Source organism: Neovison vison, chromosome 1 (assembly GCF_020171115.1).
Source record: "Neovison vison isolate M4711 chromosome 1, ASM_NN_V1, whole genome shotgun sequence".
In the NCBI taxonomy this organism is placed as follows: domain Eukaryota; kingdom Metazoa; phylum Chordata; class Mammalia; order Carnivora; family Mustelidae; genus Neogale; species Neogale vison.
In genome coordinates, this window is record NC_058091.1 from 38170290 (window position 1) to 38190647 (window position 20358).

The following is a 20358-nucleotide window of genomic DNA, read 5'->3' on the forward strand; positions in this document are numbered from 1 at the left end:
CAGTATCTTTCTGTCCTGTTAAAAAGGAAAAATAATTGAACAGCAAAGACTGTGACAGAAAAGTCTAAATGTTCTAGGGACTCTCTCAGACATTTGTTTGAAGTTTTTCTCAAGCATTTTAAGCCTAAGCCACCACTGGATTCTCCCTGTTGGGAGGACAGAAGTGCTAGAGATCACATGCCCAGGACTGAGCTCAAGATGTGCCGCATCAAACTGTTTACCCCTTGACCTCCTCTCCCTCCTCTGCTGGGCTACACATATTCCGTTTCCTCTAGATTAAGAAAAAAATCAATTTCACCAGTGAAAAAGGCTTTTAACTTAAAGCTAAATTCCCTGAAGTTATAAAAAAAAAAAAAAAAAGGCAAAATCTCTCAACTTTTTCATAAACTACACTAAAGACCAAATTTCTTGTTATATGATGAGGAAACTTTCACCTATATCTCCAACTCTCTCTGTTTCAGACTTTTCTAAATTAATAGAAATATGTTGAAAAGAATGAAACCTCTAATACCTCCATAAATGAAAAGCCTATTTCACTTTGAAGCAGTATATTCTATCACAAAAGTATCACCTTTGAACTTTGCTAGACCTTCCATAATCTTTAAAAATACATTTAATTTTAGTAAATACTTTTAAAACATTCAATTCTATTACACTTCACTTCAAATGCTCTTGCAATCACAACAAATTGCCTGGTGTTCTCATCATGATGACTTGAAAGACTAGTGTTTATAGACTGAGCAAAAGTGAGGGAGAGTAAAAAAACTAAAACCACATCAGCATGAGAAAGTAGGTCATCATATTCCCTCCAAGCCCTTTCAGAGTTTTCCACAGTCTTTGGTTTGTGTACCAGACCATGGCAGAATCAATTTGAGTGAAATGTTCCTAATGTTCAGACTGTTTCATTCTTTGAGACTCTCATCGTATAAGCAACAAGAGTATGGTGTTTAGGCTGTACTACAATTTGTGAAATTTTGGAGCTGGCCAGAATGGGTTATGCTATAAAGTATTAAGATCTTATGCATTTTGCTTTACTGGTCAGAACTCAGTAAGTACCTATTCATCAACAATATGGTATTAGAAAGTGTCTGCTTATGAACCAGAAATACTGGCATAATACGAAAATGGCCCATATTAAGAATCATTCTAAATTATCTTTAGGTTTGAGGCACACAACTTAATTTAAAGATGCACACACACACACATGCATGTATTTAGAAGTACCTGTTATATAATAAGAAGTACACTAGGGTGGTTGGGTGGCTCAGTTGGTTAAGCAACTGCCTTCGGTTCAGGTCATGATCCCGGAGTCTGGAGATTGAGTCCTGCATCAGGCTTCCAGCTCCACAGAGAGTCTACTTTTCCCTCTAACCTTCTCCCCTCTCATGCTCTCTCTCACCGTCTCTCTCTAAAATAAATAAAATATTTTTAAAAAAGGGAATACTCTAAAAGGGCTATCTTCATAGATAATTTGTATATTTTGTAGTGTAATTTTATTGAATATATTTTATCCTTTATATTTTCTTTTTATCTTAAAACAGATGATTTACTTGGGAGAGAGAGAGTATGAGCTGGAGAAGGGGCACAGGGAGATGGAGAGAATCTCAAGCAGACCCTCTGCCGAGTGCTGAGCCTTAAGTAGGGCTCAATCTCACAACCCTGAAATCATGACCTGAGGCAAAATTGAGAGGACACTCAACCAAGTGAGCCACACGGTGCCCCTATCCTTTATTTTTTCTGTGGCTAATTGCTTCAAGTGACTTAAACAAGAATTGCTTGAAACAAAGTTTTGTTTTGTTTTGTTTTGTTTCTTCCCTTTTTCAAGGTCTGGAAAACTTAGCTTTTCCACCTTTAGCCCCAGACCACCATATCATAAAATATGCATTTTTTTTCTAAAGGGCACTGTTTCTATAAAACTGTGTCAACTGATAAGCAAATAAGAGCTTCTTTTAAAGTAACCTCTTTCAGTGTAGAAAAACCAAAGAAACACATTCACAGGAAAGGTGTGTTATCTCAGCTCAATAGTTTGGGGCACTAACTAAGCACATAAATATGTAATGAATAATTGACTCATGAATAATTGAATCAATATGTTCCAAAAATTTTGGTCTTCTATCTAGACACAAGTTAAAAGAAATGATTTCCAGTCTTGCTGTAGGCTATTCAAAAATTCTGCTAGCAACTTGTCTGTACCTAAAATTACACACTATAGTGTCATTCTCTTTATCTTGGAAGAAATACTAGCTAAATGTACATACTCCAAGAGTGGGAATTTCCCTTAAAATCTTTTATTCTTTGTAAAATTTGCTATGGTATGAAATTAAGTAATTATAAGTCTTAAAAAAAAAATCTGAGGTGCCTGGATGTCTCAGTTGGTTAAGCCTCTGCCTTCAGCTCAGGTCATGATCTCAGTGTTCTGGGACTGAGCCCTGCATTGGGCTCCCTTCTCAGTGGAGAGTTTGCTTCTCCCTCTCACTCTTTCTCTGTGCTCTCCCCATCTCTCTCTCTCTCTTTCTCTCTCAAATAAATAAATAAAATCTTTAAAAAAAAATCACATGGCCTTTTCTGTTCCCATATAGAAAGATCTTGGAAGTCATAATTCTCTGAAAGAAGAAAAACCTGACCAAACTAAAACTTAATGATTTTTCTTGGATTAATCAGAGAATTGAGGTTGCAGGGCAAGAGACAAAAAGCTAAATGAACTGCATTTATACACTGGACTTCAGTTTTGGAAAACAGTAAAATTGTTTCCCATAGGATAGAGGTTACACATTTTTTAGAGGTTAATAAATTTTTATATTGTTAATCATACATGCTAGAACCAAGCAATTAAATGAGTGCATGGTAAATAATGGGGTCCAGGTTTCCCCTACTGTTGGAATAATAGTTAAAATAAGCAAAAGGATGAGGCTAAAATGATCCATGTCATAAAGGGTTAGAGATGGAAATATTATGAATTCATGGTTAGTGTAATATAGATACAAATGGTTACATAAAGAAATATTTAGAGATATGTGTGTATAGCTGGGTATATATTTTCTTGCTGCATCAGCTGAGAGGGTCTAGAAATTATGTTATAAACCTTAGTTCCTAGATTTTTGGTTTATAAGACCATTTTCTGACTAACCAGGGCTCCTTAGAGAGGCAGCTGATACTAAGATGGGGTAGAATATACATAAGGTAGGCCTGGAGCATAGCATTGAGCCAGAAAATAAGAAAGTGCTCAAACAGCAAGCAACATATTGACGGGGGTATGTGAAAGTGACACAGGATCCAACTGGAAATGTTCCAAACTGCTGCAGCTAGACAGAACAATAAAATGAAGAAAGGAGTATTAGATTATACATCAGAGTTTAAATGAAATATATCCATGGGTCCATGCTGATATAAATAAATGATTGAATGATAGATTAGACACAAATCGCAGTCCAACTATGAGAAAACCACAGTATGGGTCTCGACTGAGACATTCTATAAAATACTTGCCCATTATTTCTCAAATAAGGGAAGGTATCAAAAATAAGCCAAGACAGAAATTTTGACAGCTGAAGGAGACATGACTGCACAATACAATGTAGTTCCTGAAAGAAATCCTGGAGCAGGAAAAAGGTAAAAAGTGAACAAAGTATTGACTTTATTTAATAATGAATCAAAATTGGTTCATTAAAATAAATGGACTATACTAATGTAAGATAGAAATAGAGGAAATTAAGTGGGGATACATAGAAACTCTGTAAGAGGTTTGTAATTTGTAAGTCTGAAACTGTTTGAAGATAAATAGTTTATTAAAAAATAACACACTCAGAATGAATGTGTAACATAATACTGTAAAAAGAGTCTCTTATAATCCCATATCAATATGGCTAAAACACTTGTAAGGAACTCCTGTTAGTCATGAACTTGATTCTTGAAGACTCAAGGCCATGACCTAGATCCAAAGACAGCATGGTGCATTCATTTACAGCATAAATCGGACAGGGAGAAAGGGCACAGTTCAAGTGATTCAATGGCAAATATTCTTTAGACTAAAGGTTTTCAAGATATGGGGAGGCTTATAACAAGAACCCAGTTCTTGAAAGGGACAGGTAGGGAGAATTTAAAACATCAAACAAAATATGTTAGCTAATGACTTTTTGAAGTGGCTGGCTGATGATGTCTGCAAAAAACTTGATACAGTTTTTTTCTTGCTGGAACAATATTTTCAACATTGTCTTCTTTGGTTTATGAAGCTATTTGCTGAGAGTGTGTCTAAGAGATTTAATACTAAGCAGTTAAATGTTTTTTAATGCAGGCAAATATTTAACATATAATACACAAAAGGTTATTTAAGCAATTATGGCATCTAAAATTTTTAATTTTTTAATGATGTTGAATTTCAATTAGGGATTGAATACATTATAAAAGTAGCTGTTTTGTGTTTTGATTCAGTTAAAATTTTGATTAGCATTATGCTTTACATGCTTTTTCAAAAAAGTCCACAATACTTTTGCATCCCTCATGGCAAACTGAAATTAATTTCAGTTCTGTAGAAAAAGAAAATTATTTAACCAGGTTTTTCATTTACTGTAAATATATTAAGAGTTATAGAAATCAGTGTTTAGACATAAGACACAAAGCAAAGAGCTGAAAGAAGTTATGAATGAGTGAGCACAATCTATTGGGCTTGCAGAATACCCTCTTTCAGCACTAATTTAAATATTTACTGAATGTTAATATTCAGATCTAGATGTGTATGTTTTTTTTTTTTTTTTCCTAAAGGGCTAGGAAAGAAATGATGAACGTTGAGCTCAGAATTAAAATAGCCTATTTAAGAGAGAAGAGGTTTTTGGCGTCCTATTATTGTTCTTTTATGAAACATGATTTATTTTTCCTACTGATCTCATCCCCAATTCTTATAATTCAGTGTTTAACTACAAATTTAAGATTAAAAGTGTCTTCTTGCATATTTTGTTAAGGTACAAGGGCGTATCTGATGATATAAATATGAAATACATTATAGACCAGGGTGTTTGTGGCAAAGGACACTTAGATCAAAACAAACTTGAATTTAAGGTTTGTTTGTTTGTTTGTTTGTTTTTTCATAAGTTACCATATTCTCCAACTCCTTGTTCTGGTCTTTCTTTAACAGTGCTTTTCTCCAGTGTCTGGAGCAAAAAACATGTTCCCTCAGATCACACACCTGTTAGAGCCATGCTCTGAGTCTAAAAAGAGCAACCAGGTGGTTCATCCTCCATGGCTACTTCTTGCCATTGCCATTGAAGTGTGCATCCAATGATGGCGGCCACTGGGTGGTTATATGCAGGAGTGGATGCCTAGAGCTTAGACGCTGGAACTGAAGAGTACAGAGTACATAGGCATGTTGTAAACAGCCCTCACTGAGGAGAAAAGAGGCAAGTATAGGAAGGGAAAGGAAAGAACCGTTAGGAGGGACCTCCATCTGGTGCAGGTCTTCACAATTAAATTTTCCCTACTACATGAGAAATACTAGTTTCATTTGGGGTGAAAATATTTTGAATGTAATACAAAAAAAGGGACACTTTTTAGATGATTCAGACTTGCCAAAATAATTGAATTTCTGGGGCACCTGCGTTACTTGCAAGGGACTCTTGATTTCGGCTTGATCTCAGGTTCTTGAGATGGAGCCGTGCCATGGGAGAGGGGAGTCTACTTCTCTTTCTTCCTCTCCCTCTGCCTCTTCCTCCACTCTCAAGCTCTCTCTCAAACAAACAAATCTTTGAAAGAAATTGAATGTGTGTGTTGCTGAACACTTTTTTTAAATTTGAGTTCTTAAAGTAATGTGTATATGAATCACTTGTGGATCTTGTTAAAATGCAGATCTCTGGGGCCTGGGATTCTGCATTTCTCAATTGCCAATCCACAGATAGTAGCAAGGTTGTAGAAGACCAGGCAAACAATGTAAGCCTGGTTTTGTTTGGGTTATAGTTAATTCTAAGTACATTACAGGAACAGTGATGGAACAGTGAATTTTTCTAATTGAATTCTAAGAACAGTGATGCTGGGAGAAAATTCAGATTTTTTATTTATATTCTTTTTTAATCAATGAAAATACTATTATGCCCAAAATGCACATCTTTTTTCACTCCTTTCCTGCCAAGACAACCAGTCATTGCTGCCTGTTGACATTTGGCTAAGAGATTACGTACATTTGTTCTCACTCATCAATGATTTTTATACCTAAAGTAAAATAAATAAATTTGTGAATTTTCATTTATGTCTTACTTCTCATCACAAGTGTAATACAATTCCACCTAAGAAATCCACTTATATATTATGTTTACAGAAATAATTATTTCAGATTTAACCATGGTTATATTGAAATTTTATTTCTTCTAGGGTAATCAAGGATTATTGTATCTTTGTAGAAACAATTGTGATCAGTTCAAAGAAAAAATGATTCTATTATAATGTTCTGTTGAAAAATGTAAAATGTAAAAGACAGCAAAAATGTAAAAGATAGAAAAAAATGAAAGAAAGAGAATGGTAGAAGTTCAACAATATCCAGACCACAAGACATCTTGATGTGGAACTCTGGACTGGACTAGAGGCATTTAGGCATTCACACCTAGGATGCAGCCTCTCCATTCCTATTTCTGTTCCCACCCTCTATTAGTACTCTCAAAGGATACTTGGTCAACTTGAAATTAAATGGTTTTTTGGTATTCTCTATTGCTATGGGAGAGAGTTTGGGGAATAAAGAAATGAAGACACTGCTTGAAAGAAGGGCTGATATTCTACCAGTTGCACAGGATTAGGTGTACAGGTGACTTAGTTTGTATCCATTGTGGCCACCATCCAGTCTGATTGGTCAGTGGATACTAAATATGTTGTGTATTCTCCTGCTTCCCACACAGCTCCTCCCAAATTAGAACTCTCAATTTGAACAGTTCACTCCATTTCTGTTTCCTGTTGTCTTAATGAGAGGTTATTGAAATATGTATTAAATTCAAATTCAAATTCCTTTTTGAGTTGAATATACTATAGAATATTTATGAAAAATGATGAAAGGCAAATCAGTTGAAATACTCAAGGTAAACTAGAATTTAATGAATATGTTCTATCACGTTATCATTACAGACTCCATGGGGTGAATTACCTAAGACGATTTCTATAAATCCTCAAGGACAAATATAGCTAAAATTGATTGTTCTTTGGTTTCCTTAATAAGGAATATTTCTTTTTTATATTACTCAAAAATATTAATAATTTTGACTTTAAAAACATAATTCTAGCTATAACAGAGCTGACAAAAAAATTGCCCTAAAATGTAGGATTAGTAAGGAGGAATCAAGTGTAATGCTCTATTTCATAATTAGTGCAGCTTGCAGATATGGATTTTAAGTAAATGATAAGTTTATTTTTTTGGTCACAGACTATAGATATTTTTTTTATTGTGAAGGAATGTATATGTTCCTAATTAATACATTCTTTATAGATTCAGAAGGTAATTTTACATTGAGTGGTCCACTAAACAAGTTATATATTTTTAAGAATAAAAGGCTTAAAACTTTTAACAAATTTAATCCGTTCATGGCTATAGACTGGGGAAAATCTCAGATGGATTAGCTTTTATTGCATAGTTCTTAGAAGAAAAGATTTCAATCTACCTCTAATGCCATACAAGAAGAAGAACAGATATTAAGATACATAAGAAAGAAGTGGAAATAGGGATGGGGAGTTGAATGTATACATATGGGTATATGTGTTATTAAGCTAAAACCACATAATACCATCCTATCCTAACACAAATAACCTAGACTTGGTATTGCTTCTTAGTATGACATTTAGATTGGAGATTTTGATTTGCTTAAGGATACCCAAACAGCTGAATTAAACTTGAAGGGATTTATACCTAAGTCTGGAATTATTTAGCATAGAATAAAATAATTACATACAGATACATCATTATGTTACAGATCAAGAACAGGATAGTTTTTCTCTTGCAGTTTTCTTTATGTCTTATAAATTGTGGTAGAATGTAGATTGTTGATATCTCTGTATTTCTGATTTTTATGGCTCCAAAACTCAGTTTTAAATTCTGCTATTCTTTGCTGAATCATTGTTACAGCTAAGCCCTGAGGAAAATATAAGTAAGTACAGACAAAATAAAGGTAAATACCAAAAAAGAAAATATAGACAAAAATTAAATTAATTCTTCTTTCTTGATTTTTAAATACTCTATATTTTACCAACTGGTTCTTTTGATATAAATCTCTCTCTTTCTCTCTCTCTCATAAAATCTTGTACGCAGTATCTTCCATTATTCCTTCAAGAACAGGGTTTTCATATGCCTATTATCCATGTATGCTATCAGTGAACCTGTATTCATTTGTCAAACTGACTCCTAGCCTTTGGTATCCAAACTATTGTAGTCCACTACGCTGCCACCAGAGCAAAGCTGGTGCAATTATGACTTTTTATGATTTCCACAATTATTTCCCTCTTAATGTGTTCTAAGAATATGTTAGTTTTCAAAAAGCCACAACAAACTGTTAACTACTGGCTGATTGTTGGTTACTGTAAATGATTTCACCCTAAGCCCCATTTCTACCATCCTTATTATTATATGCCTAATCTTTAAAAATTATGCATTTTATCCCAAATAGAATAGGGATAATGTTAAGAAATATTTTTTAAAATGGCTTATAGTCTCATCATCCAAGAGAGCCAAGTTTATATTTTTCTGTGAACATATGTTTTATATATTTATATAACATTTATATGACAAAACAAAAAAAATACATATATACGTTTTTTTTTAATGTTGTGATATTGTGTTATATGTCTTCCAAAAATGGATATTTGTAGTTCACCAATATTTCTTGTGCATTAATTAATTAAAACATTTGACTCTTGGTTAATATTTATGATAAATATTGATAAGTTAAAAGGACCAAATTTACAATAAGTATTGATACTATTATTGTGGACATAACCCATTTACTGAAAAACTAAAACAAATTAGGGCTGGTTTGAAAAATAACTAAGAAAACTCTTGATAATGTGTGTTTATGAACTAACCTCTCTAACTAGTGTCCCTATTAGCTGTTTTCTCTCTGATTTTCCTTCCCAAGAGATCAAATAAAATAATTTATATATTTATAACTTACTATTATTTAGTCACAAACTCCTTTCAATTGCTATGCCTCTTACTTCTACTCTATACCTATTTGCATTGGTTAGACTTTATGAAACAGTGAAAAGAAAGTGCAAATTTGATATACTACAGTGTTAGAGGAAATGCTCACAGTGAGTCAATATGTGATATTTACAACACTTTTTGTTAAGTGTATTTCTTTTTGTTTCAAGAATGTATCTTCACTGTTGTTGTTTTCTGGTGGAATTTTAAACTTTCCTTAATATTATTTGTTTTAATCCAGAGAAAATGTACCTAGTTTCTAAGATAACTGACTTTGTTTCTAGGGACAATAGATTCTCCTCCACTCCTCTTTTAGAATGCTATTATTCTGGTACATGTATAAGTTTACCTTTGAGTTTTCACCTATGTGATTTTCATCTTCATTTTAGAATATCTTCATATCCTCAATATCATATATTTAGACATCTTCATCTTTTTGACTCTTGTGTCCTCAGCATTGAGCAGGGCCTTGAATGTATTATAGTCAAGATATATATGTTAATGAATGAATAAATGCAATTTTAGATATGCCCTTTACCACATGTCCAGCATTGTCTCTGATCTTTGCAATTTCAACTTCTTGGAAATTCTGCACCATCTTACATCAGCTTTATTTTTATCCATTTTAATTTATCTGTCTATAGTTGGGACAGACATTTTGACATGTTTACCACATTCCTTCTTTCCTCATTATGGTTGATTTTCTTTATCTCATGGTACCAAATATTTATCAAATTTTCTTCCAGTTCCTATACTACCCTAAAGAGTAAATAGAACACAAGGAACACAAGGATAAAGTTCTCCTTTCCCTTCTCAAAGACCCCACATTTGTTTTCCCACTAATGGGCCCCATGTTTGGTTAATTAAAGGGCATGGCTAGTCTTTTACCTTTCTCAATGTCTCTCTCTATAGGTTAAGTACTGGTGGGAGAAACAGATCCTGGTAGATTTCTGCAGCAACCAGTTCAGCTTGAAGTTTCTTTTGTGCCTCTACTAAATGGAGCTGGTCTTTTCTACTGTCCCCTCTACCTGGTTCATGGATTTTCTGGGCTAATGGCACTCATGATAATCTTTAATTTATACAATATCCTGGTGATACATTCTAACTAGTAGAAGCTACATCTTAGACAGGATGCAGGTACCACTGGCCAAATTCATTCCCCACACTTGTTTCCAGGAATGTGCAGAGCCCAAATGGATTTTTTTTTATATTTCTTTTTTTATTATGATATATTATTCACCATACAGTACATCATTAGTTTTTGATGCAGTGTTCCATGATTCATTGTTTGAGGAGGCCACATACGGCATGGAGCACTGGGTGTTATACCCAAATGGATTTTTAAAAAGTGGGAGATAGGGATCACTATCTCCCTGCTTGATCTCCTTGGGATCGCTGCTCTGGCTACTTAACATGCTATGGGAAATAGCAGTTTGGCTTGCTACAGATGCTGGGATTGAAGGACACAAAGTATGTACTGGGAAAGAAACAAAATATATACTTTTTTGGAAACTGACAATTTAGAAAATGAAAGATACATTTTCTCACTTCAGGGCCATTGACTTAATAGTTAAGGTGAATTCCCCAAAGTTTCTGGTTATAATTTTTTTGTAAGGTGCAATTTCTACCTGTTCTGTGAATTGGTAATTTTTTTAAAGTCTATTAGCTATTTAGGTGAGAAGCCTAAAAGGCTGTGTTAAAGGTGTTATTTAAACTAGAAGTCTGGGGCACCTGGGTGGCTCAGTGGGTTAAGCCGCTGCCTTTGGCTCAGGTCATGATCCCAGGGTCCTGGGATCGAGTCCCGCATCGGGCTCTCTGCTCAGCAGGGAGCCTGCTTCCCTCTCTCTCTCTCTCTCTGCCTGCCTCTCCATCTACTTGTGATCTCTCTCTATAAAATAAATAAATAAAATCTTTAAAAAAAAATAAACTAGAAGTCTGGACTCTGCTCACTTTTTCTCTTATTTTTCATAAAACATTTATTTTTCTGACTACTCAAGTTAAAAAAGTCAAATAGGTATAATGTGGAAAATGTGCAACATGAAATACTAAAATTTCTGGGGTGCCTGGGTGGCTTAGTGGGTTAAAGCCTCTGCCTTCGGCTCAGGTCATCAGCAGGGAGCCTGCTTCCTCCTCTCTCTCTCTCTGCTTGCCTCTCTGCCTGCCTCTCTGATCTCTATCTGTCAAATAAATAAATAAAATCTTTAAAAAAAAAAGAAAGAAATATTAAAATTCCTAAATTTCTCATTCTTTAGGATGGCCATTGTTAATTTGGTATCTGTCTTGGCAATTTTTTTATTCCTATGCACGTGCAACATTTTCCAAAATGAAACACAGAGTAGTAGATTGGAGCTGTTTCAACAAATTATGCAAAAAACAAAATCAAATAATTTTAGCAAGTAATTTGGACTAAACAAAGTTATTTTGTGGACAGATTTTTCAGAACCTATAATACACTCACGTGCCTTGTAAATTTCAAATAAAAATGAATAAAATATGCATCATTTCCCAAACAATTTGATTATAGAGATCACATAACTCTTTTTGTGGAACTAATATTCCATTAACACACTTTGAAAAATACCACTCAGATCGTATTATACATATTCCTCTGTAATCTGCTTTTTAGACAATATAAGGTTGATGTCATTTTCACACCAATATGCTGTTTTCTCAAAATGTAATATGTTTGCATATTATTCAATGAATGGGTAATTCATAATAATCAAGTTTGCTATTGACTAACATTTTAAGTGTTTTTATTTCTTTGCTATAAAAACACTAACCTAGTCTTTGTTGATTCATCTTTACCTTATCATCTCTTCAGACATATCCAAAGAAGTAAAATTGGTACATAGAGTCAATGTCCATCCAGAAGGATGGTGCCAATTTTCATGCCCCCAACAATAGTACAAGCATGTCAGATTTTCAACACTTGACAACAATATTTCAAATATTTTAACCTATACTAATTTAATGGGTTAAAAAACAAAACAAAACAAAAAAACAAAAAAATAAACTCATTACTTTAGTTTGGATTTTGTGTTTCTTCAATTTTAAATGACTCTAAGTGCATTTTCGTGTATATTTATTGTCCATTTGCCTTCTTTCTTTTTGAATAACCTGTAAGTGCTTTTTGTTCACTTTTCTCCTATTTCAGTTTTGCTATTTTTAAAATAAACAATAGCACTTTATAGTTTAAGGATAACCCATGGTCTTCCATATACTTTGCAAATATTTTTATGCTTATCACTTATGTAATTCTTTGTTAAATATATACAATATTTGTGTTATATATGGATAACTCTGTTTTATTTTAAGGTAGTCAACATTCTCATTTTTTCTTATTTTGACTGATTGTGATACCATTTAAAAATTACCCTGAATATTTCTATCCCTTCTATTTATAAATAATATAAAACACTTTCCTTATATTTTTAGTACTTAACACTTAAGTAATTAAAGAAACTTGTTTCAATATATAATATCATGTGTTTGATCATCAGATATAAATACAACATGGTCCCTCATTCCATCTGATTTATCTTGTTGGTTTTAGTGCTATAATATAATCTAATTTTGTTTTGAATATCAATTCTGTGGATTATATTAATAATTACTGTTTTGTTCTATTTTTCCACTCAAATTTTTAATAAAACTATACAGCATCACAGTACTTCTTCATGTAAGAAACTCAACATACTTCATGTCATAAACATCTCTGGGGTGAAATGTCAAATAATCATCATAGGAAATTAAAATTCAGCATAAACATATCATATTAAACCTACATTTTGCCATCATAGCTTACTAAATTTGACATTTTCCATGTCCATAGTTATTTGTTGATTTTTTTTTTTAAAGATTTTATTTATTCATTTGACAGACAGAGATCACAAGTAGGCAGAGAGGCAGGCAGAGAGAGAGAGAGAGGAGGAAGCAGGCTCCCTGCTGAGCAGAGAGCCTGATGCAGGGCTTGATCCCAGGACCCTGGGATCATGACCTGAGCCGAAGGCAGAGGCTTTAACCCACTGAGCCACCCAGGCACCCCTTTTGTTGATTTTTTAAACAAATAATATTTTTTGAATTTGTTACTTTTCCAAAATTATAATTTTATTTTTCAAACAGCTGTCTCCATGAGTTTGTTATAAATCTTCATTAGTTCCAGGCTTAGATAATCAAATTGTGAGAAGTGAAGTACAGATTTAAGGTTGTGGGAGGAAATTAAGCAGACCATTTTATCCTGACTTGTTTTTCCATTGTCAATTATGACATATTGGAGTGACATGACAGTCACTAATCTGATTCTTCATCCTTTCATTTCCAAACCCTGTGAGTGTGCTTTGCCATGTATACACAGCCATAATGTTTTTCCTCCAAAATTCCGCTCATGCTACTCAAGGGTCTAGAACATCACCACCTGCCCTGTGCACTCTCAATAAATATTAATTACCACCACTAATTAGAAATGTTGACACATGCATTTCTAATTACAATTGAGGTTACATCTGAAGAGAAGAAGGTTTCAGTTAATTAAATATCAGGGAATATTTTCACAAGATTGGAGACATTTGACAAAGCAATCAAGTCCTAAGCATATTGTGAAAGTTTTTGAGTCTTAAAACATTGTCTTAAATATTCCAAATGAGAAATAGCCCTGCTTTGGAACAGGCTGTTTAACACTCTAGAGGTACATGTTTTCTATTCTTCGAGACTTCTATTAACCTATGTGCTGATTTAAGAGTTTAAGTGGAAAATGATTATACACATAATTCATTGTTTTTATTTTTAAATCTTAAAGTATTATTTGTCCTCCCAGGGTTCTCAAGGTGTCAAGGTAATGCAAAACAACAACAGCAATAACAATAACAATAACAATAATAATAATTGTAATTGTAAAAAAAAAAAAGAAACTTGACAAAATTCTTCTCACATGATGAATCAGATGCCCTACTGTGGTACCATGGAGTCTTCCTGGTCAGAAAACACACACCGTTTTAGTCATTGTTACAGGATTAGTTAGACTTTTGGTGAACCCTTAACTGATTTGCTATATGCTGAAATACAATTCCTATCCACCTCTACTCTAGTTAAGAAAGGAATTCTTGGAAAACTGAACCTGTGTAACATGGCTTTGCAGGTTATAGATGTATCATGTGATTGAATGATCTGAAAGGAAATCATCCTATTAGGTCTATATACAATTGCACTACTGAATTTCTGTTTTGCAACCAAAGCTTAGAAAAAAGTACTGTTGTATTTGTTCACCAGGTTTGCCATCTGTATAGAAGAGCAGGGGGTCTTAATAAAGAAGCAAAATTGAGGACTATATTCTACAAATGTGTGGGAGCATATCTTTTGTCTGTGAAGTACCATCACTTAATTTGTATTTTAAAGATATCCACAACTTCATTGTGATCTAAATTAATGAGTCCACTGTTGAAAGACAACAAACATGTCTACATGTTTTGAGAACAGAGTAACTGACAGGTTTTGTTCTGGACTATCTTTTCAAGGAATGTTTGCATAGGAAACATAGCAAACATAGTTTATATAACCTTGGTAGATAGAAACAATGTTTTTCTCTGGAGCATAGAGCAAGTATGTTCTCTGTTCAGTATGATAAGGATAACGTCGCCCACAAAGTAAGGTTGCAAGCAGCTTGGTAGAAAGATTAAGCTTTCCTAGGTTTGGCGATCCTCAGCTGTAACAAGCCCACTGCCTGCTTAGCATCAACGTTGCCTGATCTCTGTCAACCTTGTTTGACTTTGAGAGCAAGGTAGGTTGATGAAAACATAAAGTTCATTCTGCCTGCTATGCAGTGAGTAATAAAGTCCATTGTCTCTGATGAGGGGATCTCATGTCATCTGTCAGTATCCATGAAACTATGGCACACTAACTTGTTAGTTTGTAATGAGGATGAAACCTCACCCTTCACAGTTCTTGACAACCATATTTAAGATATATGTTCTGTTCTTCAGAAATATTTTATAAGAAAATTGAAAAAAGCAAAATATATCTGGAGTAGGATGATAGTCTAACAACCAGAAGAAAGAATCTAAAGAGACAAAGATGTATTTCTTTAAAAATAGCCTAGAAATGACTCTATGGCTATTTTTATAGATCAAAAAGATTGCTCTTTAAAAGAGGGATGAGATTTATTCTGTACTTTTAAAGAACCCACTAGTCTTAGGAATACAAATTTGCACTTATAAAATGAATAATTAGAAGTTTGCCTAAGTTACTATAATAGTAACGTTGCTGATAGTCAAACTAGGGGTATTGCAACATTGTACTGGGAAATATAGACTACTTAAATCTGTAATGGGGATATTTGTTTTCAAGCAGAGTGCCAACTGAGTTATAAAGCATTATATATTTCACATTGACTGGCATAAGATTTATGCTAAGGGGAGATATTTAAGTGTTAATACTGTAGAATCTGGAAAAACAGAGGTTTACAAGAGCTGGGGAACTTAAGGAATACAGCATGTAAAAGTGAAATTTACAATTGTCTCTTGAGATTGAATCAGATTTATCAGAAAGAATGGGGTAACCAAGAATATTAATTACATCACAAAGTTGAACTTGTCTTATACTACAAAAAACTAACTGGAAAGGAACTCATTGGGAAATAATAGAAAAGTTACTATTAGCACAGTGAAAAAAAACCTCGTATCTATGGAATGGATTTTAACATCAGTTAGTGTATTACTTGATTACTGCCTAATTTTTTTCAGCTGAGAACCACATAGGTCTCTCAAATGCAAGGACATTAATTGTATTTTACAAAAGTATGTCACTGTTTTTACTTATTTATAATTTAAATCATTATATTCTCAATTAATCGTAACCTCATAACAATGAACCATATTAAAGAACTACCTAAGTACTTACAAAAGTTTTCAAATCTATGCATTATGTTGTAAGTTTTCATTTAATATCTTTGGGATATTTCTAGTTAGAACAGAGACTGTGTCTCTAGGCATCCTGTAACATTTAGAAACACCGTGATCACCAATAATTAACACTTCAAAACCCAATAATTCCCTAAGGTAATAATGCTGATTTTTAAGTTCCTCCTGAAACAGTTAGCAATGTCTTTTGAACATCCTAGCAATTAGCAATCCTAAAAAGAATATTCAAAAATACAAATTAACAGTTCTTAAAAAGGAAGGACTTTATAAACTCTTGAAACTATCTTGACTTCTACACAGGTGCTGATATTGAGTGGGTGTTCCTAGTATAGTCAAGAACCATCATCTTGAGTTATCTATAATTTCCTGAAGCATACAAAATAAGTAATTATCTTGAATAAAGAGAGCTCAATTATAAAATTAAATTTAAATCTAATTTCTCATGATATTTCTTCTTAATAAAATAGATATTTTTTATATATGCAACAAATGGTAAAAGCAAAATAAATTCACATTTGTGAGATATCTATATTTTGAGCTTATATTTTATTGCAGAGAAGATTAGCTATTTGATTAAAAGATATTCTTACAGATACAAACATGTGATCATTTAACCATAAAAAAATTTTTTTTTTAAGATTTTATTTATTTTTTTGACAGAGAGAAATCACAAGTAGACCGAGAGGCAGACAGAGAGAGAGAGAGAGAGGGAAGCAGGCTCCCTGCTGAGCAGAGAGCCGGATGTGGGACTCGATCCCAGGACCCTGAGATCATGACCTGAGCCGAAGGCAGTGGCTTTACCCACTGAGCCACCCAGGCGCCCCTAACCATAAAAATGTTTTAAAATATTTTTTTTCCTCATTCTTGGTCTGATCTCTAAATATAGATTTATGAATACACTTTGGAATACATTTGGCTTCATAGAAGAAGCAAAAGATTTAGACATGTACAGAGTATCGGAGATGTAGTCCTTATTGTAGAAGTCTATTGAAAAGAGATGGATTCATGAACAAACATGTTGATCTATTCTGAAAATGGTACCTTTACTTACACTTAAGAAAATGTGATTCTGAAAAAAGGCATTGCTTTGCAAGTGAAGTATTTTTATTAAGAAGAGATTTATTCCTGCATGACAGTTTTGCCAGAATTCTCTACAAACTTTCTTTAAACTGTTAAAGAGACAATAGGTCACAATAAAAGTATGGATATTTCTGTTCCTCTGGTATCTATAAGTTGAACACAACTGCAATAGTGAATAGTAAGCATATACAGACTTCTCCCTCAGCATTAGAGGAAAAAAAAAAAAAAAAGGAGTCTGCTTTTAGCTAAGGTCATGATCTCAGAGTCCTGGGATTGAGCCCTGGCATTGGGCTCCCTGCTCAGCAGAGAGTCTGCTTTTCCTTCTCCCTCTACCTCTGCCCCCTGCTCATGCTCTCTCTGTCTTTGTCTCAAATAAATAAATAAAACCTTAAAAAAAAAAATCTCCCTTGGCAAGGAAAGGGCAGATTCTAGCTCACGAGCAGGACTCATATATTTTGAGGAGAAAAATATTTTATTCCAAAGTAAAAAAATAGCTGTCTTCTTATTAGTGATAATTCAGGTTATGATCAATATGAAGCTCCTAAGTTGTTAGAGAATAATAAAATAAATAAACAAGTAAGCAAAGAAAAAAAATAAATGAAATTAAATAATAACAATTGCCAAATATTTCAATTTATTCCAATGCTATCTACTTTGTGTGATTTGACTTGTATGCTTCTCATAGTTCTGTGAGACCTTATTTTGCTGGACCTTGGAGGTCCAAGGTCCAAGGACCTGGACCAAGAAGGACCTTGATGGTCCTCCATAAGATATGATCCCCGCTGCCCTACCATTCAAGGACACAGTGAAACTTACTTTCTCTCTGAAATGCTGCTTCCAAAGTCACTGAGACATTAGTCAAAGGAAACCTTGTAACACTAATAAAACAAATCTTTCTTGATTGTCTTATTTGGATGTAGTAGAAGCCAATAGAATGGAAGACAACAGAGAAATATCCAAAATGGTCATCTGTTGTTTCAAAACCCAATTAAAAAAAATTGCTTATTTGGTTCTTATGTTTCCTAATGTTTCCTAATGTTTGATTCTTGGTTTAATTCTTCTTTATGTCTTTTTAACAAGGGAACATACCTGCCAGGGATTCTAAGAATAGTGACTTTCACACTTGGTTACTACTTTTTCTAGAAGTTTTCAGTGAAAGACAAGAGGTAGATTTTATTTTATTTATTTTTATTTTTCTTATGGAGAGAGAGCATGTAACATGAGCATGAGCATGTGGGGAAGGGCAGAGGGAGAGAGAGAAAGAGAGACAGAATATTATGCAGGCTCCACACCCAGCACAGAGCCGTAAGTGGGACTTGATCTCATTACCCTGAGATCATGACCTGAGCTGTCAAGAGTTATTTTATACAACTGACTGAGCCAACAGGCACTCAAATTTTAGATGTGATTTAGATATACTTGTTAATCTTTTTCATTCTGTAGATCTCACTGGCCATATTAATACAAAAAATAAGTTTTGCCTAAAAAATATACATTTATAAAAGTTAATCTTAAATATGTACACATCTAATAACAGAGCTCTAAACCATAAGAAACAGAATATGTTGGACCTCTGTAACCATTGCTGGAGATTTTTATAGGACTCTCTTACCAGTTGATAAAACAAATGGGAGAATACAAAATAAAGATATAGAAGATTTGATTAACATTGTCAACACTTTGATATTAATAAAACATTACATAAAACAACTGTGGGGAAAAAAATCCTTACATGTGAACACAGTTTGGGCCATAAAACAAGTCTCAATAAATATTTTAAATTAAAATTGGTTTAGAATTGTTTTATGGCCCAAACTGGTGCGCATGTAAGGATTTTTTTTATATCCTTATTTAATATGCTTTAATATGTAAATAGGACTTGCTTATTTGTCTGATGAATAGTTAGAAATTAATTAGAAGAAATAGGACTAGAAATAGGACTTGCTTATTTGTCTGATGAATAGTTAGAAATTAATTAGAAGTTAGAAATTAATTAGAATTTTTATCTAATTAGAAATTAATAAGACAGAAATTGGAAATTAATTAGATATTAATAAGAAATTAGAAATTAATAAGATATCCAAAAATTTAGCAAATATTTAGAAATATTTAGAATATTTAGAAATTAATCAACACATAATCAACACATCCTGGATAACCTATTGGGAGAAGGAATCAGAGGGAAGGGGTCCTAGGTTGGCTCAGTTGGTAGAGCATGAGACCCTTGATCTCAGAATTGTAAGTTGTAAACCAAAATAAAAAGAAAGAAAGAAATCAGAGGGAAATAACATTTGATTTGGAATGAATGATAATGAAAGCACAATATATCAAAACTTATGGAATGTAATTAAATTCATGCTTAGAGAATGATGTATGGCTTTAAAATCTAAATTATACTTAGAGGGGCTTCTGGGTAGCTCAGTCACTTAAGCATCTGTCTTAGGCTCAGGTTATGATCCCAGGATCCAGCCCTGCATTTTAGGAATTTTTGCTCAGTGGAGACCCTGTTTTTCTCTCTCCCTCTGCTGCTGCCCTTCTTGTGCACTATCTCTCCCTCTCTCAGATAAAATCTTAAAAAAATACTTAGATTAAATTATCTAAGTTTTTACATTAAGGAGACACAAAAATAAGAATAATTTACACCTAAATTAAAAGAGGAAAAAAAAATGAGAGCAGAAATCAAAGAAATACAAAAGAACAATAATAGAGAAAATTAATAAAACCAAGAGCTATTTTTTAAAAATACTTTAATCAACATTTAGCAAGTCTCTTCAAAAAGATTAAAAAAGGAAGGAGACACAATTTACCAACATCAGTAATGAAAAGGGACAGATCAGTATATATTATACAAACATATAAAAAATATGAGCAATTTTTTTTGAATAAATTTGGCAAATTATGTAAAATGGAAACATTCCTTAAAAAAGTCAGCAAAACTGATACAAGATAATGTAGAAAATCTAAATATCCACAAAAGATGTTTAATTTGTAATTCTAAGTATTCCCATGAATAAAACTCCAGATCAGGATGGCCTTCAGTGAATTATTTGAAATAGTTAAAGAAGAAAATATACCAAATCATTATAAACTCTTTCAGAATATAAAAGAGGAAGATAACATCTCAACGATTTCCCTGAGACCATTATAATCCTAATACCAAAACCTGACAACATTGTAAGAACAGAAAAACATAATCCATCATACCTA